The sequence below is a fragment of the Protomyctophum bolini genome (genome assembly GCF_963924005.1).
Source record: "Protomyctophum bolini genome assembly, chromosome: 19".
Lineage (NCBI taxonomy): Eukaryota > Metazoa > Chordata > Actinopteri > Myctophiformes > Myctophidae > Protomyctophum > Protomyctophum bolini.
In genome coordinates this window covers 22,427,423-22,447,361 of record NC_137880.1, presented here as the reverse complement: position 1 = coordinate 22,447,361, position 19,939 = coordinate 22,427,423, and the positions used below count along the sequence as shown (strand labels likewise).

General features: G+C 42.4%; 1 protein-coding gene across 10 annotated transcripts in view; it reads right to left on the bottom strand.

The window, feature by feature from the left end:
- Positions 1-15,391, bottom strand: part of LOC308334341 (unconventional myosin-VI-like) — a 132,893-nt gene extending 117,502 nt beyond the window's left edge. For 9 of the 10 annotated variants that reach the window (XM_080791051.1, XM_080791054.1, XM_080791055.1 and 6 more), the window contains exon 1: positions 15,244-15,391. The gene's annotated coding sequence lies outside the window, so the exon portion shown is untranslated. Of the gene's footprint in view, positions 1-15,238 lie in introns of all 10 variants that reach the window. The other variant, XM_080791053.1, reaches the window with a different exon arrangement.
- Between the last annotated feature and the right edge of the window lie 4,548 nt (positions 15,392-19,939).

The window sequence follows — 19,939 nt, the reverse complement described above, 5'->3', positions numbered from 1 at the left end:
AGAGTTTAAAAATAGGGCTTAAGTGGTTAAGAGCAGGGAGGCATCCTTTATTCTAAAAGCATTTAGTCTGACAAACTGTCCTCTGCCCAGGCCGAGCAATTTGCCTTTAAGAGGATCACTGTCATTAGAGCCGTTTTCGCTGAAGCCACAGGTCACACAAGTCCACGGCTATGGATCAATCGCAATTAGCATGTGACACTACCACAACCCATTAATGGTTAATGGCAGGTTTGTTCACTCTACCAAACTTTGGTACACAGCCAGCCATGAAAAATGAGAGGGAACATTGCCAAGGACACCTCAAAATTGATATATATTTGGCCGCAGACCCACATCTGAAAATGCTTTGTGCCAAGGATACACCCAGAAGATTTGTTGGAAAAAATATATATATATTCAGCATCTTTCAAACACTTTCTAGACTATTCATAAAATAGCAGATACACAAGCTCACAGCGCATCTCTTGTACATCTTCACTACTTTTGAATGGCCATGGCAAAAATCTAAAATCACACAAAGATGCTTTCCTGTATTAAATGGGCTAAAAGCACTTTGGATGATCAAATATTCAAAGTGGCTGCTGAATTTGTCCCCCAGCTCCAACACCTCTGCAATCAATCCTGTCCTGCCACTAATATTTAAAAAGCAGAATATTCAGGATATTTCATTTCAGGTCAGGATATGGCTGTTCTATTGTCATTGAATACCATACTTTCCCGTACTGCTCAATGGCCTGGATATCTGAAAACCATATCAACATTTCGTCGCTGCCGGGTGGAAACCATGTATGTCCAAAACGGTTTACTTTTCAGGATTCATACAATTGGCACGTTAATTCAAAAGCACCTCACATATACATGTAGATGCTCTGGGTGCTAGGCGGTCTTCACAACTGGACGTTCAGGCCGCCAAGATGCCCCGGATTTGGACAGAAATGTCACATTCAGGCCCGGGCCGCTGGCATAGCTAGCTCCAATGCAGCCTGACAGCGCATCACGGCCCTCACGGCCCTCAAAGGTCCCGAGGACCTTTGCCGTGTGTCACGGGTGACGGGCAGGTGAAAAAGTTACAAATCACAGCATAATCTGTTGCTCACACGGTCATGACGTAATCAAGCGTGTTTCCGTAGTGACGTGTCATTGCAGCTACAGTTGTAGGTTTGTAGATATGCATCTGGAAGTTGAACCCAGCTCAGCTTCAATTTGTAGCAGCTACAAACGTCGGATGCATCTTTGTATCTTCATGTCGCTGGCTTCCATTGACAATGAATGGTAGACTATCTATGTATTACTGCCTGTGAGCTATGTGAGAACCTGATGTCTGAGAATGCTCAGCAGCTCATTGATTGGCTCATTTACTCATGATGACACGACCAATGGGAGAGCGCTTTCACTGTTGCTAGGATACGATCCCACACCCTGTGATCTATTCAGACTACAACTTGAACAACTTCTACAAATGCCTTCTAAAACCAGCAGTTCTCACACTGAAGATTTTTTAAATATTTTTTCAATTGAACAAGATCGCAGTGTGGCACAAAGTGCTGTGAGCTTGTAGATCTGCTATTTTTGAACTGCCAACGCAAAAATCTAAAATGACAGATCATTTCCCGGTTTTAATGGTACTAAAAATAGCAATATCACAACATAAAAAATGCTCTGCTACTGAATAAGTAGTCTTATATTCAAACGTTTGAGTAAAAATACAAAAGTATTGGCATGAAAATATACTTGCAGAAGATACAAAGAAGTACAAATGAAATAAATATAATATAAAAAGAACTTCAAAATTGTACTCAAGTACAGTACAGATAAGTAAACGTACTTAGTTACTTTCCACCACTGCAAACACCCATGCATGGACACACACACACACACACACACACACACACACACACACACACACACACACACACACACACACACACACACACACACACACACACACACACACACACACACACACACACACACACACACACACACAGTGCTTTATTTATACCTACAGTACAGAGTCACTCACTCTACAAAAGGCCTTTAACCATTTTCAACATGGCGGCTATTTTGGGCATGTCATTATAGGTGTGGACTTATGTAATAGCAAGTCTACAAGCAAAGTGGTTGAAAGCATAGTACCTATTAGGGATGCACCCAAAGGGACATTCTTGGCCGAAAACCGAATTCCGAATACAATTAATATTATATATTTTTTCCTACCATTGCTGTCATAAATCAGCTACCTGATTTATGGCAAAATAAATGGTTATGGCAAAACTTAACTTAAATAATAATCACTATTATGGGTCCATAAAACATTTATTCAGATCTTTTGAATGCATTAATTGCATACACTATTCGTGATATATTTTCTGCCTATTCGAAAATGCATTTTTAGCCATTTTCTGCCAAATATTTTCTGCGGCCGAATATTCGGTGCATCACTAGTACCTATGTAACTTAGCCCTGTGTTTACATAACAAAAGCTATACAGAAACAACAAAGAAACACACGATCAAGTGGCAGGAGCCTATCTCCCATTTCCTTAGCGAGAGGCAGCTTGATGTACAAGTACACCCCATGGACACGACTTACAAGTACTCCCCTTGGACACGATACTTATGTCGCAGGGACATCCAATCCAACCCTTGATGCTGAACGCTAAACTGGTTCCCGTTTTTCAGAGTCTTTGGCTAACCAAAGACTGGCGGCGGTGGGTCAGGGCCAGGGGTAGAGTGGACGGATATATACATACATACACACAAACTTATTAGATGTCAGATTAGGGGTGTAACGATACATTTTAACAGTGATACGATACGCATGACGAAGACGATACATGGTTGACGGTACAACATATGGTGGCAGGTGATACGATACGATTCAATGTCTTGCCTGATGTTGTGTAACGCCCTACCAACAGTTGTAAATTAATGTGAATCCCTACTGTCCTTACAAAACTGCACTCAAAGAGCACAGGGGACTGCAACTCGAAACCGGCCCCAGTAAAAACTATCAAAAATGCCCCAAAAATATTTCTGCAAACTGTTAAAAGTATTAATCAATCATACTTAGCAAATAAATTAAATCTGTGTGACATGGACATTGTATTTCAACAATTAAAACACAGAATACACACATCTATCGATAGACTGCATTGCAAAACAATAAGATACAAAGTCAAACGACACAATATTTAGCCGTTTACATATAGATATACTTTGGTTGTTGAAATGTTCCGATGCAGTTACTGTATCGTTACACCCCTATGCCAGAGTCAAAGTCTATAAATGACAGACACACATTTAATTTACACTCCACCCCAAATACACCTGACTCGCCCACGCCCTTGTCACATGACTGAAACCTATTTTTGATGATTTCAGCAGAGAAGCCTTTTCATTTCCTGGTCTTCTGAAGTGCTGAACTTGTACAAGCCCTGTGACACAGCTTAAAGATTGACCAAAACCGCCTTGCCCGAGTCAAAGTCTAACACTAATAAAATGCTCCCATAAGCGGCTAAAAAGTTGTACATTACACAGACAGACAGGCGAGGGCTTACGGTAAGACAGTCAAGCAAAAAGCAATCGAATCATCCCCAGAATCCATTTAAGTTTCCCGCTGGGGCCTTCTTTGAAAATAAGAGGGAAAAAGAAAAAACATCTATTTCTGGACCTAAAGTAATTCCTTTGAAGAGACACTAAGGAACTCAGACTGTCAATTCTACAGCTCAGTTCTCAGTCCAACACTGTCCAACACAACCCAACATAACACACAACACAAACAAGTCCCTTAAAGGACCACTTAACCACTTTTCAACCTATCTTCATGTAATTGGTCCTCACTAATGTCCATGATAAAAAACCACTATTTTCTTTCTACTCTGTCGGTGTCTTATAGGAGGGCTGTGGGCTGTTCAGAAACCCGTCCACCAGTGACATCATCGTTAGGCAGATTTCTTTTCTTTTTTTAAACAAGATTTGTTTGACTTTGTACTTTGAGATTTGTATTATCGTGAGAACGATGGCTTCCATTTTTGCATTGCAACTTTTCAGGAATAGAAACCCTGCAGTTTCTATTAGCTTGGATTCCCCATCGATGATGTCACTGGTTACAGCCCTCCCATCGAGACAGAGACTGAGTAGGAAAAAATGGTGCCATTATATCATGAACAATAGTGAGGACCAATTATATGAAGATAGGTTGAAAAGTGGTGAAGTGGTCCAAAACCCATTCTGGACGGGAACCCCTTTTGGTGTTTTAACTAAGCATTATTTAGCTATTGAAAAATAGCAGACCTACAAGCTCATACGAGCTTGTAGGTCTGCTATTTTTGAAAAATCGTGATAATGAGGCACAAATCTTTGAAAATCTATTATTTCAGATTACTTTTTATTTATTTCGACGTCAGGCCTAAATGGGTTAAGAGCAACAAGCAAGTTAGCAAATTAACCACTACTGTAGTGGTTCTCACACTTTTAGTGGTGCAACTGCAACCGCTCCTATAGACAGCTGTGTGTCCCTGGCTGGCTGTGTCCGAGCACGAAAATAGCATTTGGTTGATTTTCACCACCAAGTGTCACCGTTGTGTGCGCACGCGCACGCACACACACACACACACACACACACACACACACACACAATATGTGTCTGTGTCATTTCTCAACCATTTCGGACGCAGGGCGGCTCGCCAGAACCGGGCCGGCACCCTGGGCGTGTTTCAGTGGGTCTGGAACTTCCGGGGACCCCCCCGGGGACAGCCACACAGAGTTGCACCACTCACTTCACACAGGTGTGATTGTTCCTCTCAGGTTACACCTATAAATAGCTTTTCCTCCGAGGCACCCTTGTTACTTGATAGAACCTTACATTTATGTCATATTATGGTACGTAAATAATAAATAAAATATGTAAATGTTTTACCCCTACGATACAGCATGGCCCCCATTTTCGCCAATGAGTAAATGAGAGTAAAACAAAAAAGGCAAATAAGTATCAGGATAAGGGGTAAGGCCCTGGCGAAAACATGACCCTGTGTCATGACAAAATGTACCAATAATATTCTTTTGATGCTGGAGTTAACCACTTAAAAAAGGGACACAAAAAAGGGACATCCATTACTCACCTGGAGATAGGGACACTAAAAGGCAGGGGTTCTCAAAGCAGGTGCCGTCTTCGCAAAGTTGGCACCCTAGGGTGCCGTGACGCCAAGTCTAGGGATGCCACTGAACAGTTTGATAAGATTTGGAATTTATCCATATCACTTCAGTTAAAACACTTAAGACTTGGTAAGACTACAAGTTTCACAACGCAATACAGTACATTGTGACACGTTGTGAGTCTGGAAACTACTATTCCCTCTAGTTTTCCTCGTGACACATACTGTATCTTAGGGGGAAGGATTTTAAATATGTACGTACCATAATAATATTAAGGTTCTATAATTAACAATGAAATTCAAGGGTGCCTTGGATGAAAACTTTAGGGGTTACCCCGAGACAATAGGGTTTGTGAACCTCTGGCCTATGGGACAGGATGGACTCACAGAGAGACTGTGCAGACATCAGACACCAGACATGAGGATATAGGACGACTAAGGCAGGAAGTCTCTGAGGCGTCACTGGGAGATAAGATACTGAGGAGACACCGAGGAACCAAAGGAATGGAGCCCCCACTCCCTTCATTATTCCCCAAGACGAGAAGCATGTGGGCCAGTGGTTCTTCTCAAACTTTTTTCAAGGCACCCCAAAATTATATGGTATTATTAGGCTACGGATCTGGAAATGTTTTGTGCCGGGGACCCCCAGAAAAGAAGATTACAATTATTACGTGTAACTAATGAAGCAAATGGACTCCAGGGGTAGGGCCCAACAAGCCTATGGCTTCTCCCTAGCCCTTTTTCGGACATTTGGACAGGAAACAAGTAACAGACATTCAAAAGAAAAAGAAAAGAAAAAGGAAAATGAAAACGATGTTTATGACTGTATGTACTGTATGTGTATGACCAACAATCCGAAAATAAAACTGAACTGAATTCATTCATTCATTTTGTAGTTTATAAATAGCAGATGTAAAGCTCACAGCACGGCACAAAGTGACGCACTGTGAGCTTGTATATCTGCTATTTTTGAACAGACAAAATTAGCTGGGGACCCCCTGGAACACCCCCAAGGACCCCCGGGGGTCCCCGCACAAACCTCACTTAGAGAACAACTGGCTTAAGGCTATATACAGACACACATGACAGTGCAGCGCATAAACACATACTGTTGTGTACACACGCTAACTGCTAGCTCAATTTAGTCACACAGGGATAACAATCAAAGTGCCAATTGGCCAAAACATCGGAGCAGTTAACCAGGAAATGAGCAGCAATGGACGTCGACTACTACACTGCCAATGAGGCATGAAACCACATTGGTCTCACAAAAAGAGGGTTATTGGGATATGAAATCCACATAGTAGACAAACTCAAACACCAGTATATATTAAGGGCATGTAAGTAAACTAAGGTGGGGAAAAAAGAGAACTGTGAACAATTTACAAAATATTTCAAAAACAGCGGATCTACAAGTTCACAAGGAGGCATGAAGCAGTACATCAGCTATTTTCAAAGTCATGTCTTTGTTATTTAGGGGTTAAAACAAAAAGAAAAGCACATAGATGACCCGACCGCAATGTACAGTAGGTCTACTAGCCTACCGATAAGTGTAAAAGTGCCTGATCTATAACTTGAAACATTATGTTTCTTAGACAAGTGTTACATGAAGGCTCCTTTTCCAAACAAACAAACTTTGGGTTAGATTCTTGTAGTAACCTTGGTGATTTCACAGAACCGGCAGACTTTTTTTTTGGTTCCAGTGCTATCCAGTTCTGAACCACTTTATGTTTAGTGGAAACACTGCACTGGTTCAATATTAGAACCGAACCGGTTCAACCCCTGGTGAAAAGGGGGACAAAGAGAGTTGGCATGCATTACTTCACAGGCTTTGCAGTTTGGTTCATTCACTGCATTGTACAGTAGCTACATCACAATAGATGTGGCCAACATTTTAAGATAGTTCAAATAGCCGATCTACATCTACACGTTGTGAGGTTGTCGATCAGCTATTTAAAAAAGGTTTTTTTAAATAATGGCAAATAAGTTCAAGGATAAGAGTTAAGGGGTGGTGCAAGATATAGCCCCTAATATCGTCTCTTAAAATTATGCTTCAAAAAAGAAAAGAAAAAAGATGTACAAGTCAGAATGCAGCGTGTGGCAATTGTCAGCTTAGCAGATCTGCTATTTCTTTTCTGGCTGAATGTTCGCCCCAGAATAGGGACACTAGGGTTCGCTCATGTGGTTATATAAGGCAGCATGCATCAAAGCGACGGAAGTCAACACAGACATAAGGCTTTAAACAAACACAGCCTAGAAGTGCATCACGCTGCAGTCAACAGGGATGTCTCAGTGGACTAACAGCTGGAGGCACAGTGACACAAAACAAACTGACATTGTTCGCTCTGGGTGACAACCGTCACAATCATTACGAATTTCGACGACGATTTATACATGGATTTTATTGTCTGTAAAGTAGGATGAAGTCTGATACGATACGGCCATGCAAAATGATCCAACCACGATTGGATTCTGTTACAGTACAGTACTGAGTACAGTATTGCATGATGCATCCCAGGACCCCCGGAAGGTGACATGTTTGCAAGGATGCAGTCTAAGGATGCAGGTTGCAGCCTATTTGCAACACTGAAAAGCCAAACAAAAAGCAAATGTATAATGCATAATGTTCCACTGTTCAACGACAGAAACTAAATTAAATTGTTATAAATCGCAATTATTTGAGCAACAATAATATTCGTCAAGTAAAATGTAACACCTAATAGTTTTTACCACACACATTTATGGCTGTGCCTGATTATTACTGTCTTGTTCACAGTGTGTGAACTGTACTGTTTCACTCTTCACAATCCCAGTACAACTCCTACCTTTGTTGCCATTTTAGTTTCATCTAATATTCAGACCGATCAAGATAGAAAACTAACAGTAACATGATGACACGAATATTCATAATAAACACACAAAATCATTGGCTATCATTGCCTTAACCCTAATGATAGTCTTCAAGGAAATAAAGTGGCTGCACACACTGGTAGCCAAAGTGCTACAATGTATTTTATTCTGGGTAAATGTATTTTATTCAGAGTAATGAAAAGCAACGTTTTGGCAGCCCTCTTTAGCCCTGCCCAGCTAAAATTCCTTGGCGTCACACACACACACACACACACACACACACACACACGGTAATCACTGTAGCTGAGGCACTGTCTGCCTGGTACAGTGAGTGAGTTAGCCTAAACTCCATACCGATGGGCCTTGGGGTCCAAAGGCCACACACACAAGTTAACACGTGATCCTGCACACAGGAGGCAGCAGGGACAGGCATCGCTATATTCTGTGTCGTATAGGGCTATAACCGTTTTATAACAATTTACATGACGGTTATCATCGTCACGCAAATAATTCATTCATTCATTCATTAACGGTTTAATTGCGTTTGTGTCATTGAACACTGGAATATATTAATTAAAAACGACATTTCCGATTGTTGTTTTTGAAGTTGCACAGGGCAGACATGATGACAAATTACCTATTATGCAAGGAAATGACTGACATATGTAATCTTTACTGACATGTATTATACTTATTATAAAAAACATTAATAGTTGAAACAGCCAATCTACAAGCTCACAATGCGATCTGCTATTTCAACCATTTTTGAATAACATAAAAAAATATATATATATGCAAAATCGATGGAAACGATTAAGACGATTATGCAAAATATTTGCGATTATCTCAAACGCAAAATGGCAATTGATAGGTGATTCTGTGATAATGACAGGCTTATCGGTGTGTGCGTACAGCGTAGGCATGGTTACAGAGCTTGAAAACCAGAACTATGGGTGTGGTGTGGTAACTTTGCATGTTTAGCTAAGCTGAGTCACCTACAACCACTGGTTCTCAACATGGGGTCCGGGGACCACCAGAGGGTCCAAATGGATCCCTACGGGTCTGTATATCTATCGAGTGTATGCAAATGGAAACCCTGGAAGGCCGCGGACATCCTCTCAGTTCATGTGTGTGTGTGTGTGTGTGTGTGTGTGTGTGTGTGTGTGTGTTCGTGTGTGTGTGTGTGTGTGTGTGTGTCGTCTGTCGGGTGGAAACCTCATACTGTATGTCCAAAACTGTTACTTTTCAGGAGTCAAGCATCAAAGTAGCAGAACCACAAGGTCAAAGCGAGCAGTCGCCTCGCGTTGCATTTTGAGTTTGCAGATCTGCTACTTTTGATGCTTCTGTGTGACACCGTGGTTATGATCAAGGTCGGCGTTCATTTACGGAAAAAAGCACAAAAAGTTAAAATATGGCGACGAGAGGTTTACGCCCCGACGACAACAATATGGAAAGCATCTGGTGTGAACTGAAGGACGGTGTGTGTGTGTGTGTGTGTGTGTGTGTGTAAGGTGAAACTCTTCATCACAGTCACCACCAGACTGCAGTCTGCTCTGCCAGGCATGACTAATTCAGCTCATATTCCACTAATTACAAAAGGCACATGGGTGGGGGGCTCAATGGAGGTCCAGGACAACCCCCCCCCCCCCCCCCCCTCCTGTCTTTACAGTATCTCACCCCCAGTAACAGGATATAGTTGCACACCCTCCCCATTCCACCGCCATCAGACCAGTGGAGTGATCTCTTTCTGCTAAAGTGAAAGTCCTTCAAACAACATTCTACTTCTAGCGGGGTGTATCTGCATTTGGGCCAGTCACAATTATTACGTGACCGTTGCCTAATAGTGATTGTTTGAGATAATCGCATTTTTTCCTTCCTTTCTTTCTTTAGTATAATAGTCTTAATTTCCATGGCAAAACAAATGTGTGAATGTGTTTTCAAACATTTTCAAAAATAGCAGAAATAGCAGATCTTACAAACTCAAAAGGCATACATCACCTAATCAACATGAGTTAGACTTTAATATATTGGCGCCCCTCACTTCACACAGGTGAATTTTTATCCATAATGTCCCTATAATCAACTTGTTAATGGCAATTATTTGAGTGACAATTAATCGTCAAGTAAAATGTAATAATGGAGCAAGATAATCCGAATCTGCTTGCAGGCATTTTCTTTTATAATCCAAAATAATTTCCTTTTGTAATCCAAAATAAATGGTCACATAATAGTCTACTATAGAGAAAGACATGGTTTCTTCCCCCTATGACCAAAGCTCCATGGACTGGTGCCTTAATGGCAGAGAGCAAAAAAGAAACAAAAAAATCTCCATATTGTAACTTTCCCACCCCCCCGCAAATTAACTGCCTACTTACTTGATCATAACAACAGCAACACACAAAAGTATCAAAATAAAATGTACCAGATCTACAAGCTCGAAATGCGGTGAGACAAGCTAATGTCGACAGAGGCGATCATTCCGATAATTATTTAAAAATAAATAAATAATTGCTCTTGCATTGAGGGAAATTTATTTAGGATTGATGTACTTAAGTAACACAGCAAAAACATGAGCCATATGGACATGAGCTGTTTTTATCAAGAGCACACGGACTCATTTCCATAATGTTGCTTACACACAAGTCACTGAACACCTGATTCAAACAAGGTGGTGTATAAACATATAGTAAGTAAGTAAGTAAGTAAGTAAGTATTTAAGGCAGAGAGGCTTATTGTCGGTATCAGCCAGGGTGCAGAAGTCTATTCTCGTTTTAATGTACTAGACCTCTGGTGAGGTGGAGCACAACACCTACCATCAGCTCCCAGTACTTACCGGGTCCGGCACCACACGACTTCAAGCCATGCTCCTCATACGCTGAGTTGGCGGTGCCCGGGGTCGAACCCATGACCTTGCGGTTGAAAGGCTGAGCTACCCGGACACAATAATATAAAACGCATAATAACCACAGCAATATTGGCACCCGGTCACTGCCCGCACAGCATACAAAACTCTGATGCTGGCATTCAAAGCAACCAAAGGTATGGCTCTCCCATATCTTGCAAGTATGATCGATCCCTACAAACCCTCCCGGCGCACTCAGATCAGCCAACGCAGGGAAGCTGGAAGTACCTTCACTAAAAACACCAGGACAACGCTCCACACTCCCCAAACTCTTCTCCCTTCTGGCTCCAAAACTATGGAATGCACTTCCCATTACAATCAGAACAGCCTCAACCCCAATCATGCGCCGTAGTCTGAAAACCCACCTCTTCAGACTCCATCATGGCCCATAGCACTTGCCCTAGCCCCGACGACCTTACAGGCATATATGCAAAGGCTCAACTTATGTAACCTAGATAGCACTTTATGTAGACTTAGATAGCATTTTATACAGACTTATAGCATTTTATGTAGACAACACTACAATAGCATTTTATGTAGACAACACTACAATAGCATTTTATGTAGGCACTTTATGTAGGCACTTTATAGTATATATGTACAGTTTCATTATATAGACATTCCACAGTTACGTTATTAGCTAACGCATGTTTCATGATAACTATACTTGTTATGTATGTGATGTATTGCCATGCTTTTTTTGTTCTTGCTTAATGTAAATCGCTCTGGATTAAGAGCGTCTGCTAAATGCCTAAATTGTAAGTGGCCATGTCCTTTAGTATTCAACGCTGACAGGAATAATTTATCTGAACAGAGCCAAATACTGTGCCCCAGCATGGTACAGAGAGCCCACATGCCAGGAAGGTGGACGTTGCCATAGGCAATGCTCAATCGGACCATAACTGGCTCCCTGAAGCCCACCCCCGTGTTCCACCTGCCAGAATTTCCCCGGCCGACCTCCGACGAGAGGCTGCTGCCCTCACCCATAGCAAGGAAAGCCTGGGGATATGACTGGCATATCCTGTACTGCACAACACCACCACAACAGTGCTGCCTCTAAATAGACTCAAGTCCCGCCACCCGTACAACAACAAGGTGGCACAAGAGCTGCCCCCAGAGCAGCTCCACTGCCCCCTGAGGACCGGTCTACAGTACAGAGGCATGGCTGGCAGCAGCCTGGAAGCAGGAGTGGGAGTGAGCCATGAGGAAGTGGGGCCTGGTGGATGGAGCAGCGTGTGAGTGCGGGGAGCTGGAGCTTTAAAAAAATAGATGCCTCATTGGCCGCTGCAGTTCATTGGAGCAATGTATCTCCAGCGTAAGGCGGAAGTCAAGCGGAGCGGTGTGGAAGGCACGCTGCGTCGCTGCCACTCAAGTGACTACTGGCCAATCACAACGCGTCTTTTCCAGGACTTCAATCAATTCAATCCAAGGGAGCTTTATTGGCATGAGAAAACAAACGTTTACATTGCCTGTCTGATTGGTTTACCGAACGACTCCTTCCGTTACGCACACGGAAGCTTGGCAAGCTTCCGTCATGCCCCTGTATAAACCACCCTCAGAGGCCTGTCCACTATATAAACCACCCTCAGAGGCCTGTCCACTGTATAAACCACCCTCAGGGGCCTGTCCACTATATAAACCACCCTCAGAGGCCTGTCCACTGTATAAACCACCCTCAGAGGCCTGTCCACGGTATAAACCACCCTCAGAGGCCTGTCCACTGTATAAACCACCCTCAGAGGCCTGTCCACTGTATAAACCACCCTCAGGGGCCTGTCCACTATATAAACCACCCTCAGAGGCCTGTCCACGGTATAAACCACCCTCAGAGGCCTGTCCACTGTATAAACCACACTCAGAGGCCTGTCCACTGTATAAACCACCCTCAGAGGCCTGTCCACTGTATAAACCACCCTCAGAGGCCTGTCCACTGTATAAACCACCCTCAGGGGCCTGTCCACTGTATAAACCACCCTCAGAGGCCTGTCCACTGTATAAACCACCCTCAGGGGCCTGTCCACTGTATAAACCACCCTCAGGGGCCTGTCCACTGTATAAACCACCCTCAGGGGCCTGTCCACTGTATAAACCACCCTCAGGGGCCTGTCCACTATATAAACCACCCTCAGGGGCCTGTCCACTGTATAAACCACCCTCAGGGGCCTGTCCACTGTATAAACCACCCTCAGAGGCCTGTCCACTGTATAAAACACCCTCAGAGGCCTGTCCACTGTATAAACCACCCTCAGGGGCCTGTCCACTGTATAAACCACCCTCAGGGGCCTGTCCACTGTATAAAACACCCTCAGAGGCCTGTCCACTGTATAAAGCACCCTTAGAGGATGGCCTCTTCGATGTGGGACCTGAGACGAGGGCGTAGCTGTACGCTTGAGCTGGACATCTGATGATGACACACAAAAGAAGCAATAACTACAGTTGTGTACTGGGGTTAAAGACATTTTCCTGGAAGGACTTTGCTCTCTCTCTCTCTCTCTCTCTCTCTCTCTCTCTCTCAAACTTTTACTGCAGGATGTCAGTAAAGAACAGCTAGGGCTCACTCACTTCAGTACCGATGAGGCATATAACTTCTTTAACTAGGCTATGTCAATTCACTCATAAAATGCCGGTAATGTAAATGAGAGGGCAAAGGTGACAGACTAAATGGTGACATGTACTTTAATGTTTTTTGTATTTTATTTTAAATTCTGACTCAAACTAAAGTCGATCCTAAATCCTCTGGCTTTAGCCCAACAGCTCTTCCAGGATGCAGATTGCAGAACACACACAAAAAACAGAGTGTAATTACCTTACCGGTATATAATCATCCAACCAAATTCAGCGTTCACTCGAAATGCATAGTTGGGATTGCATTATTATGAGTCTGACACACACTATTAGGGGCCTATTGTAGGGGTTAAGTGCGAGCTAGTGTGTGTTATGATATAGCTGCATAAGCATATTGATAACCATGACATGATGATTGTCTACCACTGTATAAGAGGGACTGACTGTACGTACGATATGATATGAGATGCAAGCGTGTTATCATGGTTTCCATAATCTACTAGGGACGTCATAGTTCTGTCCTATTGTATATATTACTCTGTGTGTGTAATAAACTTCAGAATGCATGGTAACATATCACTGTTGTGTTAGCATGTTTTCCACGCCTGCGACTCGCAATGGATCTTCACCCACCATCCAAAAGGGAGGCCTATATGAGACTTCTAGATGCCTTAGAGATGGTCGCTCTTAAATATCATTACACTGTGCAAAATGTAACCGGCCCTTATGGGTACATTTGGATACATGTGTGTACAGCTGTATACTCTCAGAGCTTAACAAATGGACACACTTGTAACTCCGAGCATGTTACTGTGTAGTCATAAGTCCTCTTGAAGGGGCCAAGCCAGCTGGCACTTTGTGTCTCTTTGTAATGCATTGTCACTTCAGTGCAAACAGTCGTTTTGGATGCAATAATAATAATAATATTAACAATGGCATATAGACTACTTTTGCACAGTAAGTACTTTTTTACTGTAGTGCATGTACAGTATGCACATGCATGCATGAGGCCCCCCCTCATGCAACAAATGCACGCATCAGTGCATGCATTCCCTGTGCAAGCCGGGGTGATGTCCCTATATGTGTTAACTGGACTGGACTGTACATATCGGTGTGTGTAATCAACCTTGCTGTAGTAATCATGCCAGCTGCAATGCAACAAGGTTCATTGCATGACCCAGCTGGGTGGGTACGTTCTGTCTATATAGCCTGTTTGTTGTCAAAAATGAACGCATGTATTGTATTGTGTACCAAAAAACAACCCGACTTTTATATATGGTGGGTGGCTGTGTAGTTCTAGCCTACCCATACGTGGATAAATACATCGAGAAATAAATCTCGGTCGTGGAAACAAAGTAGCAGAAAAACAGCAGTGACTACTGCTATTGTTTACGACTTTCTTATCCTCCCGAACAAAAAACAATCGCCTCCTCGCTCTCTCTCTCGTTGTGAATGAATGTATGACAGGCTCAGGCTGTGTGTGTGTGTGTGTGTGTGTGTGTGTGTGTGTGTGTGTGTGTGTGTGTGTGTGTGTGTGTGTGTGTGTGTGTGTCGGCTAGCACCACCACTATATATAATATATATATACCATGAGCCCGTCAGGCTAACTAACACCATCTCAGTGTGTGTGTGTGTGTGTGTGTGTGTGTGTGTGTGTGTGTGTGTGTGTGTGTGTGTGTGTCCTTGCTTGGAGAGACACGCATTAATTCCATACTGTGCGCTTTTAATACAAAATCAGCATAAGGTTTTTTGGTTATTATTGTTACCTTACCTCGTCGGTGGGCCAACTCGCCTCGCCTCGCCTGGCCTGGTGGGTCCACCCCGGCGGAGATCAAGTCAAATACAGAGAAAGGAGCGAGTTTGTCTGCTAGCTTGCACCGGGGGTAGGTTGGTTGGTGGAGATCGGATGAGACCGACGAGCTCTCTCTCTCCCTAGCAGTTACAGCAAGCAGGCTGGGCCAACCTCCTCCTCCTCCTCCTCCTCGGTACGAACTCCATGGGAATTGCAATCGTGACGTCACGCGCACCGTTTGCAACCAAACCAAAGCGTGTGTTTCCCACTTGGAGGCGCTGTTGCGCTATATAACTATGAGGTGCAGCGATTTGATTGATTGATTGAAAATTGTATTAATAGATTTCACAATGGGTACAATCTACTCTACTGTCCAGGGGAGGTACTCAATACAAAATCTATTGGATAAAACCAGAAAAAGCAATATACAGACTTGTTTGAATCCGGGTTAATCGATTAATCAAAAGGCCATCGATGGGAGTGCTTTATCCAATGTCAACCTTATCTTCATATAATTGGTGGTAGGCCTGTAGGCCAGACAGCACCAATGGAACAAAACGGTTTTAAGGCCACAGATATATTTCACATCCATTGATGTGTTCCCGTTTGATGTTTGCAGAGTAGAGGTCTTTGTCCAGAGGTCCAAGATGGAGATGAACTGACCAGTGACCACCTGGTCAGGTGACCTTTCATAGTAGGCCTATTTTACTATATTACATGACATTTATACGTTTCTAATTATTTATATATTTATTTATTTTCAATTATTAAAGTCCGGAAAGCATCGGTGTCATTTTAGAATGTATATATTTTTTTTCAGAAAACTCTTAAGGATTTAGAACATTGTTTTTAGAACAAGGTTCTCAAAAAGAGCCGATAATATACAAATATAATGTGGGGGTCCTTGACACAAAAAAGTTTGAGGAATGTAGAACTTACATTTTTGTTACCATAAACAGTTATCTGATGACTGCTGGAGCACATAAAATGTCTTTACATTTAATGCTAAAGCAGCGATTCCCAACCGGCCACTCAAACCCATGGGTGGGCTGTGACACCATTGAAGGTGGGCCCCCAAATTATTGGCAAAGTTTTTTTTTTAACACAATCAATTGATTATGTGTAAATAAATCTGAAAATGCACACAGCTCACCTGTCTGACCATGACAGCCACATTAAGTGGAGACAGGGGTGGGAAGTAGACACTTGCTCTGATCCAGAAAAGGCTGGGAACCACTGTAAGTAACCAATTACATTTACTTAAGTACCGTATACTAAAGTACTTTTACTTTATGTCCAATGTTCAGTACTTTTACTTCTACTCCACTACATCTCAGAGGAGAGAGAGCAAATATTTTACTTTTTGTGACCTCTGAACTGAAGATGGCAAACCTAACATGGGGCACAACATGCTGCACAAGTGTCTGTAACTCAAGAGTGTACAAATGGAACCAAATGGACCATTTGTACACTATCGGTTATGGTGGTCCACATGCCAGCTCTGACAGACAGTGTGTTAAAAACAATCGCACTTGCGTGAAGTGAGGGGCGCGCACTGTGGTTGCCACCGAGTCACTTTCATTCATTTCCACTGTCATCTCTTGTAAATTCAACTCAATTTGCTTTTAGTGGTGTGGCATCATCATCTTTATCCTTGCCCACCTCGTAATGGTTAAGTTCTTCTACATTTACCTGGCTGGTGGTTTCTTGGCTTAAAGTCAAGACAAGACCATTGCCATCGCACCATTGCTCAAACTTGTCATCATGCCCTATCATACTACCTAAAAAGTCAATTTCCTTCTCGTTCTTTAGGGGTGTGTGGCAGTGGCACTATCATCATTCTGACATTCTCCTCCACGAGACTTGAATGTGTGGCACTAGCTAAAAACACAGTACATAGTACTATAGCACATAGTACACATAGAACATTAAAACAAACAGGATGGCAGTTCAAGGTATCAGTGTAAAATTATAATTCATAACTTTTCCAGAAAGTTGTATAAATAATTAATACAAGTGAGTCAGGTGATAAGTTACCTCCTCCTATCGGCATTTAGAGCCTGGATAGCTACAGGCACGAAGGAGAACTTATACAGTACCTGTTGCTTTTGTCCCCTGGAACTTTTAGGCGAATGCCAGAGGGAAGCAGCTTGAACTCAGAGCTGAGGGGATGGGAGTTGTCCGTACAAATGGACTTTCTTAAGCACCTGATTTTTAAATACTTGGTCTAGACTGCTGAAATTAACTCCGGCAATCTTTGAGGTCGTTCTCACAATCCTACCAAGGTGGTTTTTGGCCTTTACGTTTAGGTTTCCATACCAACAAATGATGGAGAAGGAGATAACTGACTCAATAAAGGCACTGTAGAACAGTTTCATTAGGGATTTGTCAACCTGAAATTGGGCGAGCTGCCTCAAGCAAAAGAGGCATTTATTTCAGTTTCAAACAGAAATAAATATAAGCTAAATAAAGTAAAATCACTCGACAAGAATCTGACTGTACAACATGCAAAATTATAAAACACAGCTAATCATGAAAATTACAATAAACCAAAACACATCTAAAATTCCACCAGCTCACAAATGCAGTGTGTTACTGTATTAAACGGAATCAGTCACAACTTTGTACCGGTATTTATATCGGCCACATCTTACGTACATAGACTTTTTTTCATGACGATTTACAGTACATCATAAATGCTCACAAAGTCCATAGACTCATTTTGTGTTCTTACATTTCTTTTGCACTATAGCTGCTTGTTTGTTTTTGTCCTGTTCCCACTGGTGCATAAGACTGAGATTGCTTGAAGCAAAGTAATTTCATTGTATTTATTTATACATAATAATAAACCTGAACCTGAACCTGATCATCATTAACCTTGCGTCACCAGGCTTTCCACCTCGGAGGAAAGCGTGTTCCAGCGTGTTCCAAAATCGCAGTGTGAACCGGTCTGGAGCGGATGGTAATTCTTCATGTTTGATTTGTAGTCATCAGGCAGGAAACCACAACGCGGAATAAGAAAGTACCCATTAATAGTTCTGATTCCGCCTTGTGGTTTCCTGCTATAGATGACTACAAATCATTGACAACATGACGAAAGTTACCATCTGCTCCCGACCGGATCATAAACCCGAAATGGAATGCTGTCCAGGCTAGATCATCATGCATCATCATACATCACATTCCATGCTCAGCCAATCAAATCATTTGCAACATGGTACACACAGACACACAAAGCTGTGCATATAAAGTTACAGACGGTTACAAAAGTTACAGAAACTATTCCAAATGTGATGGAACAGTTGTATCCGGTTCGGGATCCCAATGCCATGGTGCCATGCCGTCTCCCGTACAGCCGAGTCTGGTTCCGGATCCCAATGCCATGGTGCCATGCCGTCTCCCGTACAGCCGAGCCCGGTTCCGGATCCCAATGCCATGGTGCCATGCCGTCTCCCGTACAGCCGAGTCTGGTTCCGGATCCCAACATCATGGTGCCATGCCGTTTGAGCCGAGTCCAGTTCCGGATCCCAACGCCATGATGCCATTAGTGATCGGTCCCAGCCTTACTCATTTGCGAAGAGAAAAGCCTGGTCACAACAAAGAGTGAATCGGCGGAAGTGTAGGGCCGGAACATCCATCAGATATATTTGCCCCGGATACGATATGTTTTCGACCAATCACAACACATATGTCATTCACGCAGAATCTAAACGATTTGTAAAGTGACAACGTCATTTCCTTGAGCGGTACTTCTGCCAAAATCCCACAATTTTCACCCAAAACAATTATACACTCTACAGCGTATAGGTCTTGCCCAGCATGTGGTGCCATGCTGTCTCCTATACGGTCGAGGCATGTGGTGGTGATGACACACTGGCTCAGGGTTTGTCCAATGTGTGGTCCGGGGACACCCCAGGGGTCTCCAGCCAAATTCAGCTGACTTGTAATTATTTTTTTACAATACATACTATTATAACGATGTGCTTCAAAATCACCGCCTACAGTATATTGTGATTAATATCGCAATGAATCTCATGTATTCTGTTTTAGAAAATTATATCAAAATCATCTTTTTAAACCAGGGTCTCAAAGAAAGAATAATTAATCAGAAAGAAAGAACAAGAAAGGTTGAGTGCATGGTATAAGGCCTCCATTCAGTCCACACATTGCATAATATAAGTACACATCCTGAATAATACCTAGGTGCTTATACATTATTAACTTTGGATAAGCATATCAGCATTTAACATTAAATGAAAAATAACCTCGCCCATAATTGCCCAAAATAATTTGCCTCAATTTTATGATTTGATTTGATTGAAGACCTTGTTTAATTTAATATTAAGATATATACCAATAACTTCTTCAATAACTTCTTCGAACTGACAAAACCACCAAATCATTAACATAAAACATAAGTGAAGAATTCACAACAGTCTGTGATAAGAGATATTTGTAATGCTAAACCATTCTAGAAGCCAGTCCATGTTTTCACCTTGGAAATGGGGCGAAAGGCGAGACAAAGCAAAGTTTAAGAATTCATGAATCATACTAAATGACAAACTGCTCAACTCCTTGGCCTAACTTTCCACACACCAAAACAAGAATCAAGAATCTATGAATGTTTCAATGGGCAGTAATATAAAACGGAAGTGCCCTCCCAACAATAATCATT